At 48.8% G+C, this 16005-nt stretch overlaps 1 protein-coding gene across 3 annotated transcripts in view; it reads left to right on the top strand.

The window, feature by feature from the left end:
- Nucleotides 1–1075: 1075 nt before the first annotated feature.
- The window catches only part of GATAD2A (GATA zinc finger domain containing 2A), a 107054-nt gene continuing 92124 nt past the window's right edge, over nucleotides 1076–16005 (top strand). For 2 of the 3 annotated variants that reach the window (XM_059389514.1, XM_059389517.1), the window contains exon 1: nucleotides 1076–1394. The gene's annotated coding sequence lies outside the window, so the exon portion shown is untranslated. Of the gene's footprint in view, nucleotides 1395–15458; nucleotides 15537–16005 lie in introns of those variants that run through there. The other variant, XM_059389515.1, reaches the window with a different exon arrangement.

Below are 16005 nucleotides of genomic sequence, written 5' to 3' on the forward strand. Positions count from 1 at the left end.
GGGAGGGATAGGGCCAGTGGCCCCTAATAGTGCTCAGAAAGGAGCCAGGGTCTGCTCCGCAAATACTCTCCAGGAAAGGCAGTGGACCCTAAGTTCCTCCAATTCTCTTTAGTAAAGGGGGCAAGGACCCGAAACTCTACAAATCTGCTTAGAAAACAGAGCTAGGGGTGCGAAGCTATAAAATCACCCTCATCCTGGCCACACTGAAAAAAGCGGGCGGGGCAAGAATCGCCAAAACTTTCTTCAGGAGAGGGCCAGAGCAAGAGCCTCCAAGATTCTCTTTAGCAGAGGGGCTAGGGGCAAGATTCCTGGCTTCTCCTCAGAATGGGGGCTCGGAAACGAATTCCGAAGATTCTCCTCAGAACGGGGGCCAGGGACAAGAATCCCCAAGATTCTTCTCAGAAGTCGAACCACAACTCTTGTCAGAAAAGATCCGGGCGGGCGCGGGGGTGGGTGGGGGATGGGGGGGGCAGGGCAACGAATTCCCTCGGGAACAAGGCCGAGCCAAGGGCTGCCCAGTCTTCTCAGAGCGCGCCTCACGCGGTCCCGCCCACCGCCCGGCGTAACCGCCCCACGCCCGCCCTGCCCAGGCCCTCTCCGGTGCATTGTGGGTGGGGCGCCCCTGCTGAGCACTGCGGGGAACCCCCTGCCCAGCCAGTTGTCGGCCGCGGGGCGGCCCAGCTGAAACGCCCTCCGGGGTCCGAGCGAGCCGGCCAAGAATTGACGCGTCTCCAAGTCCCCGCCCCTCGTGGCGTTCCCGCCCCGAAGCCGAAGCCCCGCCCCCAAAGGTCCCTAACTGGCCCCGAGGTCCGCTCCACTCTTCTATTGGTAGACCGCTTGTCAGTCACCCCGTCCCACCTCCTCGGGGCCGCCCAGACCGCCGGCGCGGTCCCGAGGGCCAGCCGGCTCGCTCTCTCATTGGCTGTGGGGCCCTGTCCGTCGTGAGGCTGGCCACGCCCTCCGTGGGGCGCGGATCCCCGGAGCCTCGGCCGGACCTCATTGGCCTGCGGCGCCGCCACTCGACGAGACGCGCCTCAACCCGGAAGTGTGCGAGGCGAAATCTGCCTAGCAACCGGGGAAGCCGGGCTGCGAAGCGGGCAATTTCAGTGTGAGAAGGAGCGGCGAGACCGAGCGGCGGCTCCGAGCGCGGCGAGGCGGCTCCTCCTGCCCGGGGTCAGCGCCCCGGCGCGCGCACGCGCACCCCCGCCACCCGAGCGCGCTCCGCGCCGCCCGCGCAGTCGGTCGGTCGGTCGTCCGTCGTCCTGTCGCAGCCGCCGCCGCGGGCGCCACCTGAGGGAGCCGCCGCCGCGGGACCCGAGCTGATTGGACCGGACCCCGCCTCCCGAGGCCACCCGGGGCCCAGCAGCCGCCCGCAGAGGCGCCGAGCAACTTCGGTGAGTGAGGGGCCGGCGCCGCCGGTGGCGGGTCCCCGGCTTCCGGTGCCCCGGGCTTCTCTGGGGCTTCCGCTTCTCTGAGGGGACCGCCTTCGGTGCGCGGACCCTCTTGTCTGAGGGGACCCCCGCCTCTCTGAGGGGAGACCCCCTTCTCCGAGGGACCCCCATCTCTCTGAGGGACCCCCACTTCTCTGAGGCACCCCACCTCTCTGAGATACTTCTTTCCTCTGAGGGACGTCCACTTTTCCGAGGGGCGCCCCCCTTCTCTGATAGACGCCCCACTTTTCTCCCTCTCCGAGGTAGCCCTCCCTCCCCCGTGCCATTGAGGGACCCCCTCATCCCTTCTCTGAGGGTCCCGCCTCCCTGAGAGCCCCCTCCCAACTTCTCTAAGGGGACCCCTACTTCTCTGAGCGGTGCTCTGTCTCTGAGGGACCCCCTCCTGATTTTCTCTGAACTCCTGCTTCTTCAGGAGACACCGTGCTTCTGGGGGACCCTCTCACTTCTCGGGGGGCACAGCTTCTCTGAGGAGACCTCCCGGCTTTTCCAGGGAGCCCCCACCCAGTTCTCTGAGGAGAGCCCTGCTTCTCTGAGCTGTTGTCCCTCTTACCCCCTTTTTGCCCTTGCTTTGCTAAGGTATCTCCCACCTTGCATAGGGCCCCCCCCCTTTCTGAGATGCTCTCCCTGCTGCCCTCCCCTCTCCCTGGGTGACCTCCTTCTCCCAAGGGTACCCCAACTAATCCGAGGTGTTCCTGCCTCTGTCAGAATTCCTTCTGGACGTGTTCCCCACTTTTCTGAACTATTTCCACTCTTGCTGGGACCCCCACATTTTGATAAGTGTCTTCTCTTTCCTGAGGGGTCCCCCACTACCCTGAAACACCCATTCATCTGACTGGATCCTTAGTTCTCAGAGGAAAAGTTCCCCACTTTCCCAAAATATTTTCTTTTAGGGTCTCCACTAATCTATGGAAGCCACAATTTTCTGAGGGGTTTCTGGCTTCTCCAGAGGTTCTCTCCCTAATGTGGGTTGTCCTTCTCCCAGGGGATCCTCAATGTCTCTTAAGTTTGCCTCCACTTTTCCAAGATATCCTCTGCTGGTGGGAAACACTTTAGATTTCCTCACTTCTCTGAGGGGTGGCCCCAGCTTCTGAGGCATTCCCCTCTCACTTGCCCGAGGTCATGTCCCCCTTTCCTGAGGTGGTTACCTACCCTATTCTCAAGGGAGAAACTCTTCTTTCATTTCGTGGATCCCCTAACTTCAAGGTTCCCCTGTTCCTTTTTTGGGCACCCTCTTCCTCTCTGGAAGAAGAGACCAGAAATGTGACCCCCTTTTTAGTCTTATTTCTTGCTAGATTGGAGGAGGAGTCCTTTGAACTTTTACCTCAGCTTCCAAGGACCTGGAGAATTTTGTGCTGGAAAGGAATTTTGAGAGACAGTCAAAGAGCACTGTTTTCTCTCGTCCTTCTGAGACCTGCTAGATTTGAGGGGGGAGCAGGGGCTGTTGCCAGATGACCATCTTGGTTACTCCATTTTGAACCATCAGCCACCACAGTATTGTCAGGCCATTGTGGAGGCAGGAGGGACAGGGCTGGAGCATTGTCCTCCCATTATCCCCCATTATCACACTGTTAGGCTGTGGGACCGACCCACTTCCTGTCCCATCCCTCAGTCCTCCTTCTGCATAGTGTCACACACTCCCCAAAAAAGGAGAAGCAAAAACACACTCCTTCAGGTCTTCCTGCTCTGTTTTCTCTGATTCACCCCTTGATCTCTAGAGGATCCCCAGTTTGTGGGCCAATTTGGTTTGAATGGCAGGGCAAGAACAGGAAATGGGTCACCTTAGATCCAGGAAGAGTAGAAGGGAGGCAGAGGACTAGGTATTTGACAGTATTTCTCTAAGTTTTAGGTAACTTCAGCCTGGCCCAAAGGAAGTTTTTACATGGCTTTTACAAATCTCATGTGTGCTTTTTTTAATGGCCCACCCTGGATTCCAAATTCACTCCAGTAGCTAATTTTATCTGCTTTGCCAAACGCAGAGCTCTCTGGAGCCCAAGTAGATGAATGCTGGCATTGAGAGATGGTCCAAAGGACAGGAATGAACTCAGTTTGAAACCTGAGTAACTTGTAACCACTTCGTGTCCATGTACAAGACTCGAGCTAAAAACATGGGGACAACGTTTTTGAAGTGGAGTTCTGAAATGAAGACTGAACTGTTTGGTTTAGCATTTCAACAAGTTCTTCTCTCTGACTCTGCTAGAACTGCAGTTCACTTAACAATGTGACTTAAGGCTGTCTCTCTCCTGTTCATTTCCATCTGGGTCTTGCTTAATTTGAGTCCTTTGTGAAGATTCCTGCCGAGGCTATAATTTGAGTTCTAAATCTGTCGGTGGACCATGTGGACACAAGTTTCAACTCGAGCTATTTTCTTCTGTGGATAAGCGCTTGGAGAGTTTCCTGGGCCCTTTGCTCCTGGGTAGTCAAGTCCAGGCAGGATGGTGCCTCAGACCTGGATGTTCTCCTACTGCCTCTTCCTGGTCAGTTGTAGGCACTGCCCTGAGGGGAAGGGGAAGGATGGTGGGGAGCTTGGAGTTTAGGGTTTCCTGAGACAGCGCAGAGAAGTGCTGGCACATATTTACTATTTTGAATGAAACCCGTAGGACCAACAGGATAGGGTGTTGGAAAGGGAAGGGGGAGCTTTGAAGTCAGAAGGACCTGATCCAGGTTTTGGTCTGTCCTTACTAGTTGTGTGGTCCTGTACAAGTTATAATGCAAAATCAGCACATTACTAAATAGTTGAGGGGTCACATATCTATGTGTGTGAATGTGCCAATAGATGGGAAGTGCTTCTTAGACAATGAATGAATGAATCTGAGGTAATGAAAGGGAGGCAGGCAGCCAGCCTAACACCTAGCACATGGTTGGTGTGCAATAAAGTTGACTGTCGTGCTCAGGAGTTTAAGGTTCCAGACCAGGAAACACTTGATATTCTGCCAAAGTTAAATGTGTTCGTAGAGAAGGAAATGTGGTATGTCTCTGGCAAAACCCATTGCCACCCTGGGTCTTCCAGTGTTTTTCTGTGTTCAGATGGGAGCTGTGAGATGGATTTGCTGTGTAGCAGGCATTTGTGTTGCCTTGGCCTTGCCTTCTGCCTCTGTAAAATGGGGTAATTTGTGAGTTGAGGGCAAGTAGGGAGATGTATTACTATAATTAGACTGTAGGCAAAATAGAAGATTATAACGAACTTCAAGAGTTGTGGGAAGAAAAAAGTAGATGAACTATAAACCTAAAGGATCATATGTATATTTTAGGACTGTTTGAGTGAGTGATATACAGCAGTTACTTGGTGAGTGTCTCTTCTTACACATTAGAAATTTGAAAGCAGAATGTTCTTTTGGTGTAATGAATCAGATTTGAGGACAAAAGACTGAGAAAGTGATGTACAAAGGCATTTGATGTCCCATAATAATAGTGCATTGAGAGGGCCAGTGTGTAGCTTAGTGCCCATGAGGAGATCAGAGTTCACCTTGAGCTCCCAAGATCTAGAGAGCTGTAGAAGATGCTAACTCAGCCTCTGGGGTAGGGGTGGAGATAGGGGGCTAAAGTGGGCAGGACACCCTTTGTTACTGTTGTTGAGAGGATTCTTTTTTAGCCATTAGTGAAAGCCCTAAAATCATGGCCAGTGATTTGGGTCTAACCTTTTTCACTTACTAGTGTGGTGACAGATGGCACTTGCCACTAATATCTAAAACCCAGGGGAAAATAATGGGTGAAAATCTGAACTAGGCCTCCACTGGGCTACTCCCAGGTTTGAAGGATTCCCTCCACCTTTGAAATTATACCCTCTCCCTCCCTCTTTTTTTTCGTCTGCCTGCCTGTCTCTGTCTGTCTGTCTGTCTCTGTCTCAACTTTGCTATTGAGGCAAAGAATCCACCAATCTTAAGTTTCTCTCAATTCTTTTAAGGACAATTATTCAATTAAAGAAAAAGGAACAAAGTTTTATTATTTTTAAAATATAAAAAGATAAGGTAAATAACTTTAAAGGGATCACTATCCCTTTTGAAATTATGCTGCGTTTTTTTGTGTGCCACAGACGTCACTTTGGTGGATGGTGGCGCCACCACCAAGTCTCTTTTATCTAACAGGAAGTTTTTTTTTTAGCCTTTTTTTTTTTTTTTAATTGAAAGGTCCTTACAGCAATAAAAACCCTTGGATAGTTAGAAATGATATTGATCTAGGTACATTTATTAGATTTAATGTAACATGGTTACCCGTCGGTGGGGAGCTCTAAAAGGCATGTGGGTCCCAACACTGTTCAGCTTCTAACTCTGGACAATCAACTGTTGATTTATATAACTGAAATAGCTAGGGAAGTCAGGGTTTCCTTCCTGTTGGAGACAGCACTGGGGGCATTAAATCCCTGTGGATCTTGATGATAAGAAAGAACCTGACCTCTTTTGGAACTGAGAAATAACTACTGTCTGAAGTCGTTCCATCCAAATGAATGGAAGATGTTATTTTTAATTTCTAGTATTAATTTTGGCTTTATTCTCTCTGCAGCCTGGCTACCTTTGCTTATAGTGGTTTGTTGTCCGAATAAAACTGGGTGGCTCAGTTGGTTAAGCATCTGTCTTTGGCTCAGGGTATGATCCCAGGGTCCGGGGATCAAGATCAAGACCCAGGGGCGCCTGGGTGGCGCAGTGGTTAAGCCGCTGCCTTCGGCTCAGGTCATGATCTCAGGGTCCTGGGATCGGGTCCCGCATCGGGTCCCGCATCGGGCTCTCTGCTCAGCAGGGAGCCTGCTTCCTCCTCTCTCTCTCTCTGCCTGCCTCTCTGCCTACTTGTGATTTCTCTCTGTCAAATAAATAAATAAAATCTTAAAAAAAAAAAAAAAAAAGATCAAGACCCAGGTCTGGCCCCCAGCTCACAGGAGCCTACTTCTCCCTTTCCTCCCAGTTTGTGCTTCTTCTTGCTATCTCTGTCACTATCTGTCTCTCTCTCAGATAAATAAATAAATAAATAAAAATAAAGTCTTAAAAAAAAAAGAATTTATCCCTTCAAACTGGCTTATAAGGGACAGTTGGAGCACTCAACTAAACTAGGTTTTTCCTGTGTGGCCATAACGTAGGTCATTTTTCTCTTTTTTTAGTTTAACTTAAATTGGATTGAAAAATAGTCTTAAATGTTTTGACTCATGTAACTTCCTCTTACACCAGCAAATAATCAAGCAATAAATGTTTGTGTACCTACAGTGCACAATGCTGAGTGCTGTGGGCCTAGCAGTGAGCAGGATGGATGAAGTCAGCTTTCTTTCTTTCTTTCTTTTTATTAAAGATTTTATTTATTTATTTGACAGACAGAAATCTCAAGTAGGTGGAGAGGCAGGCAGAGAAAGAGGAGGAAGCAGGCTCCCCAATGAGCAGAGAATCCAGTGTGGGGCTTGATCTCAGGACTTTGGGATCATGACCTGAGCCAAAGGTAAAGGCTTTAACCCACTGAGCCATCCAGGCACCCCTCATTTTTTTTTTTTTTTAAGATTTTATTTATTTATTTGACAGAGAGAGACACAGCGAGAAAGGGAACACAAGTAGGGGGAGTGTGAGAGGGAGAAGCAGGCTTCCCATGGAGCAGCGTGCCCCATGCGGGGCTCAGTCCCAGGACTCTGGGATCATGATCTGAGCTGAGGTCAGATGCTTAACAACTGAGCCACCCAGGCATCCCTGAAGTCGGCTTTCAAGGTGCATACATCCCAGTCACAGACAAGAAAACAAACTATGGAATGGAAGACTATTGCAGGACTTCTTTGGGACTATCCTTGGATGTTGGGAACTTGGAGTAGAGTTTCTTGGAGGGTTAGAAGTGAAACCTCACTATCCGTCTGATTTCCTCACTGGGTTACTTGCTTCTGTTTCTTCCCTCGAAAAGGAGCAGAAATTTTGGTGTTTTCCTGGTTGATTGTTGGCTTTTGGCTCTAGTTGATCCAGGATGATTGTGACTGTAATGTTAGAGACACAAGAGAGAATCTGGGATGGTCACTGCCAGAAGTATTTTCAGCTTTGCTCTTCTTGAAGTCAGTGGTAGTGTGTTTTTGGAATCCTGTGACGTTTCTTCATGGCAGTGCATATTATGCAGAGAGATAAACAGTTCTAAAATCCCTTTACACCTTGTTTGAAATCTTAAAAACAAATTCAGACAAGTAGAGTGCTTGGGTGTTGTTTATAGCCTAGGAAAGAAAAGTGAGATTTCAAATAGATTGCTTTCTTGTGTATTAGTAGGTTCTTGGCACACAGTTCCGTCTGGCCTACGGTTCCCCCTTATGCTGGGACTGGGAAAGCACTATTTTGACTTTGCTATGTTGTGGTCAGATTTGATGTGAGTCCACGGAGATCAATTATATGACAGGTGCCTTTCTTTTTTTTTTTTCCTTTTTAAAGATTTTATTTATTTATTTGACAGACAGAGATCACAAGTAGGCAGAGAGGAAGGCAGAGAGAGGGAGAAGCAGGCTACACGCTGAGCAGAGAGCCCGATGCAGGACTCCATCCCAGGACCCTGAGATCATGACCTGAGCCGAAGGCAGAGGCTTAACCCACTGAGCTACCCAGGCGCCCAGACAGGTGCTTTTCTTAAGGGTATTTGTGAGGGGTGGAGCCAGAGAGCAGGGGTGGGTATTCATTCAGGATACAGGCTCCAAGGGGAAGAGGGAGATTACAAGGAGAGTTTCTAGTAGTCTGTCTCTCTTTCCTTCAACCAAAATACTGACTCGGAGGTGAAGAGGCAGGCTCTGGCCGGAAGTGGGCGTGGACAAGTAATGCAACTGTGCACATGATCAGGCTCCCACCTCTGGCTCTGCTGCCCTTGGGAAGTGGATGCTTGCTCCCTCCTACTTCCTGTTCCTTGCCCTCCACCTCCAGCGGGAGTTCCTGGGCCCCAGTTTGAGCACAGAAAACATGTTCAGATTCTCACTTTTTCCTGGTCAGCTGCTTTTTCAGAGCTGGAAGCCGCCAGGGGACTTGTACGTGGCAGTTCTGGGGGTTCAGCTAGTGTACTCACAAATTTAGGATTGTCTGGCAGGGTAGACAACAGGATGGTTTCCTGTTGTATAACCACAGGAGCTTGCCTACAGAGAGGGCTGCTCTGGAGATGTATGTAGAACTCAAGGAAGCAGACATTAGAAGGTCCTTTTGCAAGAGTATGCTCCTGAAGAATGGTTTACCGTTACTTGTCTTCATTATCTTAGAACAGTACCCTCTATGGAGTAGAAGCTTCCGAGTTAGAAAGACTTGGGTTTGTATCCAGATTCTGCCACTTGCTGGCTCTGTGATCTCAGGAAAGTGGCTTTATTGCAAATAGCCTAAATTCTTTGAGTCTCAGTTTTTCATTTGTGAGGTGGGGATGATAAGAATGAAGCAGGTGGCCAGATTGTTGTAGGTGTCCAATAAAGGTAGTCGTTATGGAATCATATAAAAGCTTACTGACCCTGTTAAGATTGGCACCCAAGTTTGGATAGCTACCTATGGCAGTTTATACTGTCTGAGAGCAAACCAGTCCACGTTGGGGCCACAAGCTGGGTGTAACTGAAGACCGATGATCTAGAGGTTCCCAGATTGGCTGATTTTTCCCATTGAGTTTCCTCAGTTCATTGTGGCTTTATGCTGCTGTGCATCGCCTTTGTATATTTATTATATGGACTTGCAGTGCCCCCTGAAGCATGGATAGGGTAACTGGGAAAAAGGCCCAAATTGGAGGGTCAGCAAAGGGGGGCAATAGGGAGAGCTACTTGTTAGGTGGCTAGGCATTCTGGGGATTGGAATAGCATGGGCCAGGGCAGGGACCTGGAGGTGAAAAGCAACCTGGTGAGTTCTCTTGACCTGAGGAGGTTATGAACATCTGAAAATCAGAGTATGAACTGAGCACCTTTGGCAAGAAAAGTCCAGTTACCTTCAAAGGTAGGAAGTTTTATAAAATGTGCCACAGTAGGATTCAAAATTGAATTCAGATTAAAATAATATTTATTTTTTAAAAGATTTTATTTATTTATTTGACAGAGATCATAGGCAGGCAGAGAGGCAGGCAGAGAGATAGGAAGGGAAGCAGGCTCCCTGCGGAGCAGAGAGCCCTATGCGATATGGGGCTTGATCCCAGGGTCCCAGGATCACAACCTGAGCTGAAGGCAGAGGCTTTAAATAATATATAAATTGAGCTCTTAGTAAGCATTTTCAATCAGAAATATCAATGATGTCTTGTGAAATCAGACCAAACCTGGACTCTGTTTTTAAGAGAATGTAGTCTATGGGGCATCTGGGTGGCTCAGTGGGTTAAAGCCTGCCTTGGGCTCAGGTCATGATCCCAGGGCCCTGGGATTGATCCCTGCATCAGGCTCTCTGCTCAGTGGGGAGCCTGCTTCCCACAGTGCCCCCCTTCCCCCCCACCCTCCCCGTCTCTGCCTGCCTCTCTGCCTAATTGTGATCTCTGTAAAATAGATAAATAAAATCTTTAAAAAAGAGAGAGAGAGAACAAATTTGGGCAGACTGCTTCTCAGTTATTTTTCTTTGAGAATTGTTATCATGTTTTTATTTTTTTATTTTTTATTTATTTATTTTTTAAAAGATTTTATTTATTTGTCAGAGAGAGGGAGAGAGAGAACGAGCACAGGCAGACAGAATGGCAGGCAGAGGCAGAGGGAGAAGCAGGCTCCCTGCCGAGCAAGGAGCCCGATGTGGGACTCGATCCCAGGACGCTGGGATCATGACCTGAGCTGAAGGCAGCTGCTTAACCAACTGAGCCACCCAGGCGTCCCTGTTATCATGTTTTTAAAAAAGATCTTACTTAGGGGCACTTGGGTGGCTCAGTAGGTTAAAGCCTCTGCCTTCGACTCAGGTCATGGTCTCAGGATCCTGGGATCGAGCCCCACATCGGGCTCTCTGCTTGGCGGGGAGCCTACTTTTTCCTCTCTCCCTGCCTGCCTCTCTGACTACTTGTAATCTCTGCCTGTCAAATAAATAAAATCTTTAAAAAAAAAATCTTAAAAAAAAAAAAAAAAGAGATAGTGAGAGAGGGAATACAAGATGCAGGAGCTGGAGAGGGAGAAACAGGCTGCCTGCTGAGCAGGGAGCCCAATATGGGGCTCGATCCCAGAACCCTGGGATCACAACTTGAGCTGAAGACAGAGGCTTTTAACCCACTGAGCCACCCAGGCGCCCCTGGATATCAAGTTTTTAAAACATATTTTTCTTCATGTCTAAATAATGGATGTTTATTAACAGATCAATGATGTGACTAGCACTCTTTCTTTGTTAAGTAGGTTAGAATAGGTTGATCTCCAGACTTAAGACTTAAGACTGACATACAGCCTTTTTTATTCTTTTTTCCTTGTAACTTCCTGATTTTTTTCCTTTTAATTTTTTAATTTCTAGAAAATAGTTCACTTACTGACTTCTCAAAGACTTAAAATTGATCTACATCAGGTGGGCATTTTTTTTTGTAAGCGATGTATAGGTACAAAAGAGATATTCTTGCCAACTGGTGACACATGCAGATGAGGACAGTGGGAGATATACCTCCAGGTTCACAGTGATACATCTAGCCATTTGTATTTAACCCTTCAGGGGAGCACATGTGCTCAGAACTCCACTGTAGTGGGACTTCTTTAGGGCCACACAGAGACTAAGTACAGATGGAGCCTGAACTCCATGTTGCCCAGCCACTAAGTATACAGAACTGTGGTTGGATATGACACTCAAAACAAACAAACAACAAACAAACATGCTGACAAAGTGGCCCATCTCTACAGAGCTGTGTTTCAGAGAGCTTTTCAGTGTATGTATGTACAACAGGGACCGGTCAAAGGGGTGCAGGTCTGTCTCCCACAAACTAATCTAGTGTAAGAATGCTGTGACTTAAAAAGTGACATTTGTTTTAGCAGGAGTTATGCACTGGGAGTATTGTATTTTTCATAAAGTACCACTGTAATAGTTCTTTTAACTATTTTCTTATCTTTGAAAAAGGTATCAAAAATATCAAAGTACTAAAGAAATAATATTAACATAGAAATGAATCTTTTCTTTCTCTTTTCTGACCAATTACATTGTAATGTCGCTGTGAGTGTGAATTTGGGGTGAAATAAGAAACTTTAAAACACTCCTCCCTTAGAGAGTGTAGTTATGATTGTCCCTGAACTCAGTGAAAACAGTTTTAGACCTTTGAGCTCTAAAAATGCAAATGTGGAGGCATCTGGGTGACTTAGTTGGTTAAGCATCTGACACACGATTTTGGTTCAGGTTATGATCTCAGGGTCTTGAGATCCAGCCCTGTGTTGGGTATCACGCTGAGTATGGAGCCTGTTTAAGATTCTTTCTTTTCCTCTCCCCTGCCACCCCACCCTGTGCACTCTCTCTCTCAAAATAAATAAATATTTTTAAAAATAACAAAAATGCAAAGTGTGAAAAGCAGTCAGTGCTCTTTTTCATAAAAGTTTACTTTTAAAAATATTTTGGTACACTTTTATTTTTTATTTTTTTTAAAGATTTTATTTATTTATTTGACAGAGAGAGATCACAAGTAGATGGAGAGGCAGGCAGAGAGAGAGAGAAGGAAGCAGGCTCCCCACTGAGCAGAGAGCCCGATGCGGGACTCGATCCCAAGACCCTGAGATCATGACCTGAGCCGAAGGCAGCGGCTTAACCCACTGAGCCACCCAGGTGCCCTTTGGTACACTTTTAAATGAACCACCTGTTTATTCTTTAGAGACCTCAGAAAACAAGTGGGAGCCTAGTGTCACTGATAGCAGTAATTTCAAAATTGGTTAAAGTCTACAGAACTAGGTCTGCTTAGCCTTTGAATTTAAGTAAGTAGATGACAGTTCATTCTGTGTTTTGAGAAAGCCACCTAGAAAGTTTAAAGGATAATGAACCCATCCCTTTTTAGCTGTATCTGCCCCCAGAACCCCACACTGCAGGTGTGGCCAGCTCTGGCCTTTGCCTCTGCTGTTCTAGGTGCCTGGGATATTCATCTGTTGAGCACTGGCTTAAATGTCACATCCACAAAGATTTCCCAGACTCCTCCCCAGGCAGGGGAGCAGCCTCTTCCTCTGTGATTCCTGTCTTTCCTATGAATGCATTTTCTGCTTAGAAATCATACTGTCTTTCGTGCTACCAGCCTGTGAACTTCTGGAGATGGTGCCTGCAGGCTCCTCAGCTTGCAAAACCCTTGGGATGAGTTGTCTGTTAGATAGTTCTTGTCCATCAGTGTTTATCACATAAAACATCTTGAATCTTGTCTGCCAGAAACTTTAAAGAAATCTCCTTAAACATGCAGTAGGTGATGCTACTCCTTTTCAGTCTCATGCTAGTATGGAGCCTTTGACCAATTTTCTGCTATAAAAGAGGCCATGGACATGGAATTCAGCCCCCCCCCCCCCTTTTTTTCTTTTGTCCCTCTGTTGTGCAGGAACAGGCTCAGATGCTACTTAGAAGTTTATCTAACACTGTGTTAGAAAGGTAATTAGAATATTTTTGCAGTGGTTAGGGTGGAAGGAGGCTTGGCTATTATTAGCAAGGGTCTGATCTTTGAAGGATATTAAGTTTAAAATGAATTTGGAAGGAAATTATGCTTAACTAAGTAACAGAAGTGTTTTTAAAGTATTACATTAACTGGTATCTGTAAGTATTAATTGACTGCCTTGTTTTTAGGGCAGGGGGAAAACTTAAAAAACAACAACAACATGGTTTGAGCCCTATTTGTCTTTTAATTAGTTTCTTCAGCTTTAGAATGGATTCTAAAAGTGATTGCATCATATTTCATAATCAGCCAGCTGAACTCTTTGCTGTTTAGTCCAGTACTAGACACTGAGGTAGCAAGGTTTCTAGTCTGAGCAGCCTTAGCATTTGCCTGCCTGAGCTCCGGGGACCCCAAACAAGTCTGGATTTACTGTCACTTTTTCCATCTACACACCTGGCCTTCTCTTTCTATCACAGAAATAAACCCTGTAACTACTTCACCCTACCCCCACCCCTGCTTTCCCAGCTGGAGATGTTGGCACTGCCCTCTGGAGCAGCCCACCTGTCACCAGTGCACACCTCAGTCCACAGGGGTGTGCCATTAATATGTCACAGCTGATGCCTCTTTCTTTAAAACAGGATGGTTGTCACCTTGGTGACTCACCTAGGGCTTGCCAGTTCAGACTCTGGAATCTCTGTGTCTATCTCAAGTCTTAGGTCTCCCACCTGACCACACATTGCTGTGTTTGTAGTTAATTAAGTTGACGTTAATCAAGACCCAGGTGAGGAGCAGTGAGGTAATATTTTGCTTGTATTGCTTTAATATACATCATCTGATTAATAGTCCTAGAGTAAAGCAGTTCTCAAAATATAAAGCTGCCGGATTACAGTGAAAATATTGGATATTTGCTTTTAACCTGTCCTTGCACATGGGATCAGGGAGCCTCCTGCATTCCTTTACCAAGTCACCTGTTTGAGAATAAGACTGTTTTTGTTTGGTTTTTGAATTTGAACATTTGAAATTCTTTGTATCAAAGCAAACTGCTGACAAAACTCGGTCAGGGAAGGCGTTTGGGGGTCAACACTTTGCATTTTGTATCATTTTGTTTGAGGAATGCTTTGCTTTTGGCCCAGGGGAGTTGTGCCAGATGTTGCATTAAGCCATTTGAAGATTTGGGGAGTGGAGTGAGGGGTGAAATCAAGGGCAAAAAATTGCTTATTATGTGTGGAACTCAGCACGAAATTAAAATGGGCCTTTTTAAACTTATTGTTGGGGGGCACATAATAGGAAAACAATTTTATACATAAAAGTTCTACATTGTTTTTCAAGTTTGGAGTAAAGACCAATGGTGGGTTTAAATTACACTGAATCTCTTTTAAAAGAAATGAAACAGAACAGTTAATATCAGAGTGCATTTCAAGTGGTTTAAGTATGTTTGGTGAGACTTTTTTGTTTGGCTGTTTGAATGTGTATTAATATATGTTATAAAACAAAAGCCGCTAATCAGGAGTCTAGGAGTCTTATGAATTGTTTGAACTCTGGAATAAGAACATGGAAAGGGCCTTTTTTGGTGATTCTTCAAAACATAATCTTGATATTGAGAACTTTCTTGTTATATTATTTTTTTCTTGAAATTGTGTTTCCCTTTATGTAGTTTAACACATCCAAAACCCCATCCTTTCTCAGTTTAGACTGTTCCCGTGTTTACTTCAAGTCACTGAAGAGGGAAAGGTAGATTTGCTCTCCGGGGCGGGGGGGTGGGGGGGTGGGCGTTCACCTCCCAGAACTCGGGGTGGGGGCTTGCAGATTGGGAGGTAACTGGGAGAGGGAGAGCAGTCATCCTCAAGTGTCTAGAAGTGGGTGGGTCTGGAGCTTACTCTGTAGAACTCTTTTTATTGCACAGACGTGATGGTTTAGCCGATACCTGGGAGTGCAGCTTCTGTGTGACCCTCACAGAGGTGGCATTTTAACCTCCTTTTCAGAAGCAGCTGAGTTGCTCCAGGTCTTGTAGCTAAGCTGGAGCGAGGTCAGTAGTGAGCGCGTCGTGAGTCAGCTCTGGGCGCGGTCCGCCAGGCTCTGCCTCCGGTGAGCTGGCGACGACCCCTCGGCCCTGTGGAAGGCACTGGGATTCGGCTGGGAGGGAGCCCGCCCGAACCCGCGTGGGAAACCCAACGGGCGGAGCTGGGCGGCGCGTGGAGCGCAGTCCGGAGAGGCGGTGTTTCCGGGGCGGTGCCGGCCTCCCTTGCCCCGCCCTCCCCGCACACTCGTCCCGCCCCCACAATAAGGCCCCGCCCATCCGCTGTCTGTCCCCGCCCAGCCGGGCGCGGGCGGGCGGCGTCGCCTTTAAGAGCTCCCCGGTGTTTTGGGGGCCGCGGGCCGGGCGCGCTGACCTGGTGCGCATGTCCCGGGCGGTGACGCCGGCGCCGGGCTCCATGTGTGCGGCCGAGGGGCGCATTATCTGGCCGGCGGCGCGGGCGGGCGGGCGGACCGGCGGAGCGAGCGCCGCGGGCCCGGGCGGCCCCACAGGCGGAGCGAGCGCGCGCGGCCCCGCGCCCCCGGCCCCTCGGCCGCCCGGCCCCGCAGGCGACCCTGACCCGACGGCCCCGCGAACCCGCGCGCTGCCCTAGGGCCCGGCCGGCCCGCGGCCCGGTAAGTTCTGGACCAAACTTGGCGGGGAGCAGGGGTTGGGGGGTGGGGTCCGGACTGGGACCCCCCTGGAGCGGCAGGGGTGGCGAGGGTCGGGCAGGGTCGGGGGTCAGTGGTCTCTGAGGGACCCCCGCGTGAGCCTAGAAAAGTGAGAGCGGGCGAGTGAGTTCTATCTACTCCTTGTATTCTGGGAGCGTCTTCCTAGCGCTACCCTAGAAAGTTCCGCGCTCCGACGCCGCCCAGGCACGTGGGGGCCGGGGTAGGCGGGGGTCCCGGAAAGTATCGGCGTCGCCCCCCTTCCTTCTGCGCTTCCTCCGGGGCCGGGGGAGGGGCTGGGCCTCCAGGGGTCGCTTCCGAGCGGCCGGGACGGGCGGGGGAGGGGGCGGCGGGCGGGCGGCACGTGGGCGCGCGGGGCGGGGGGTCCCAGGCAAGGCGGGGCGGGGGTCCCGGGCCGGCCTGGCCGCTGCGCTGA

This window comes from Mustela nigripes, chromosome 2 (assembly GCF_022355385.1).
Source record: "Mustela nigripes isolate SB6536 chromosome 2, MUSNIG.SB6536, whole genome shotgun sequence".
In the NCBI taxonomy this organism is placed as follows: Eukaryota; Metazoa; Chordata; class Mammalia; order Carnivora; family Mustelidae; genus Mustela; species Mustela nigripes.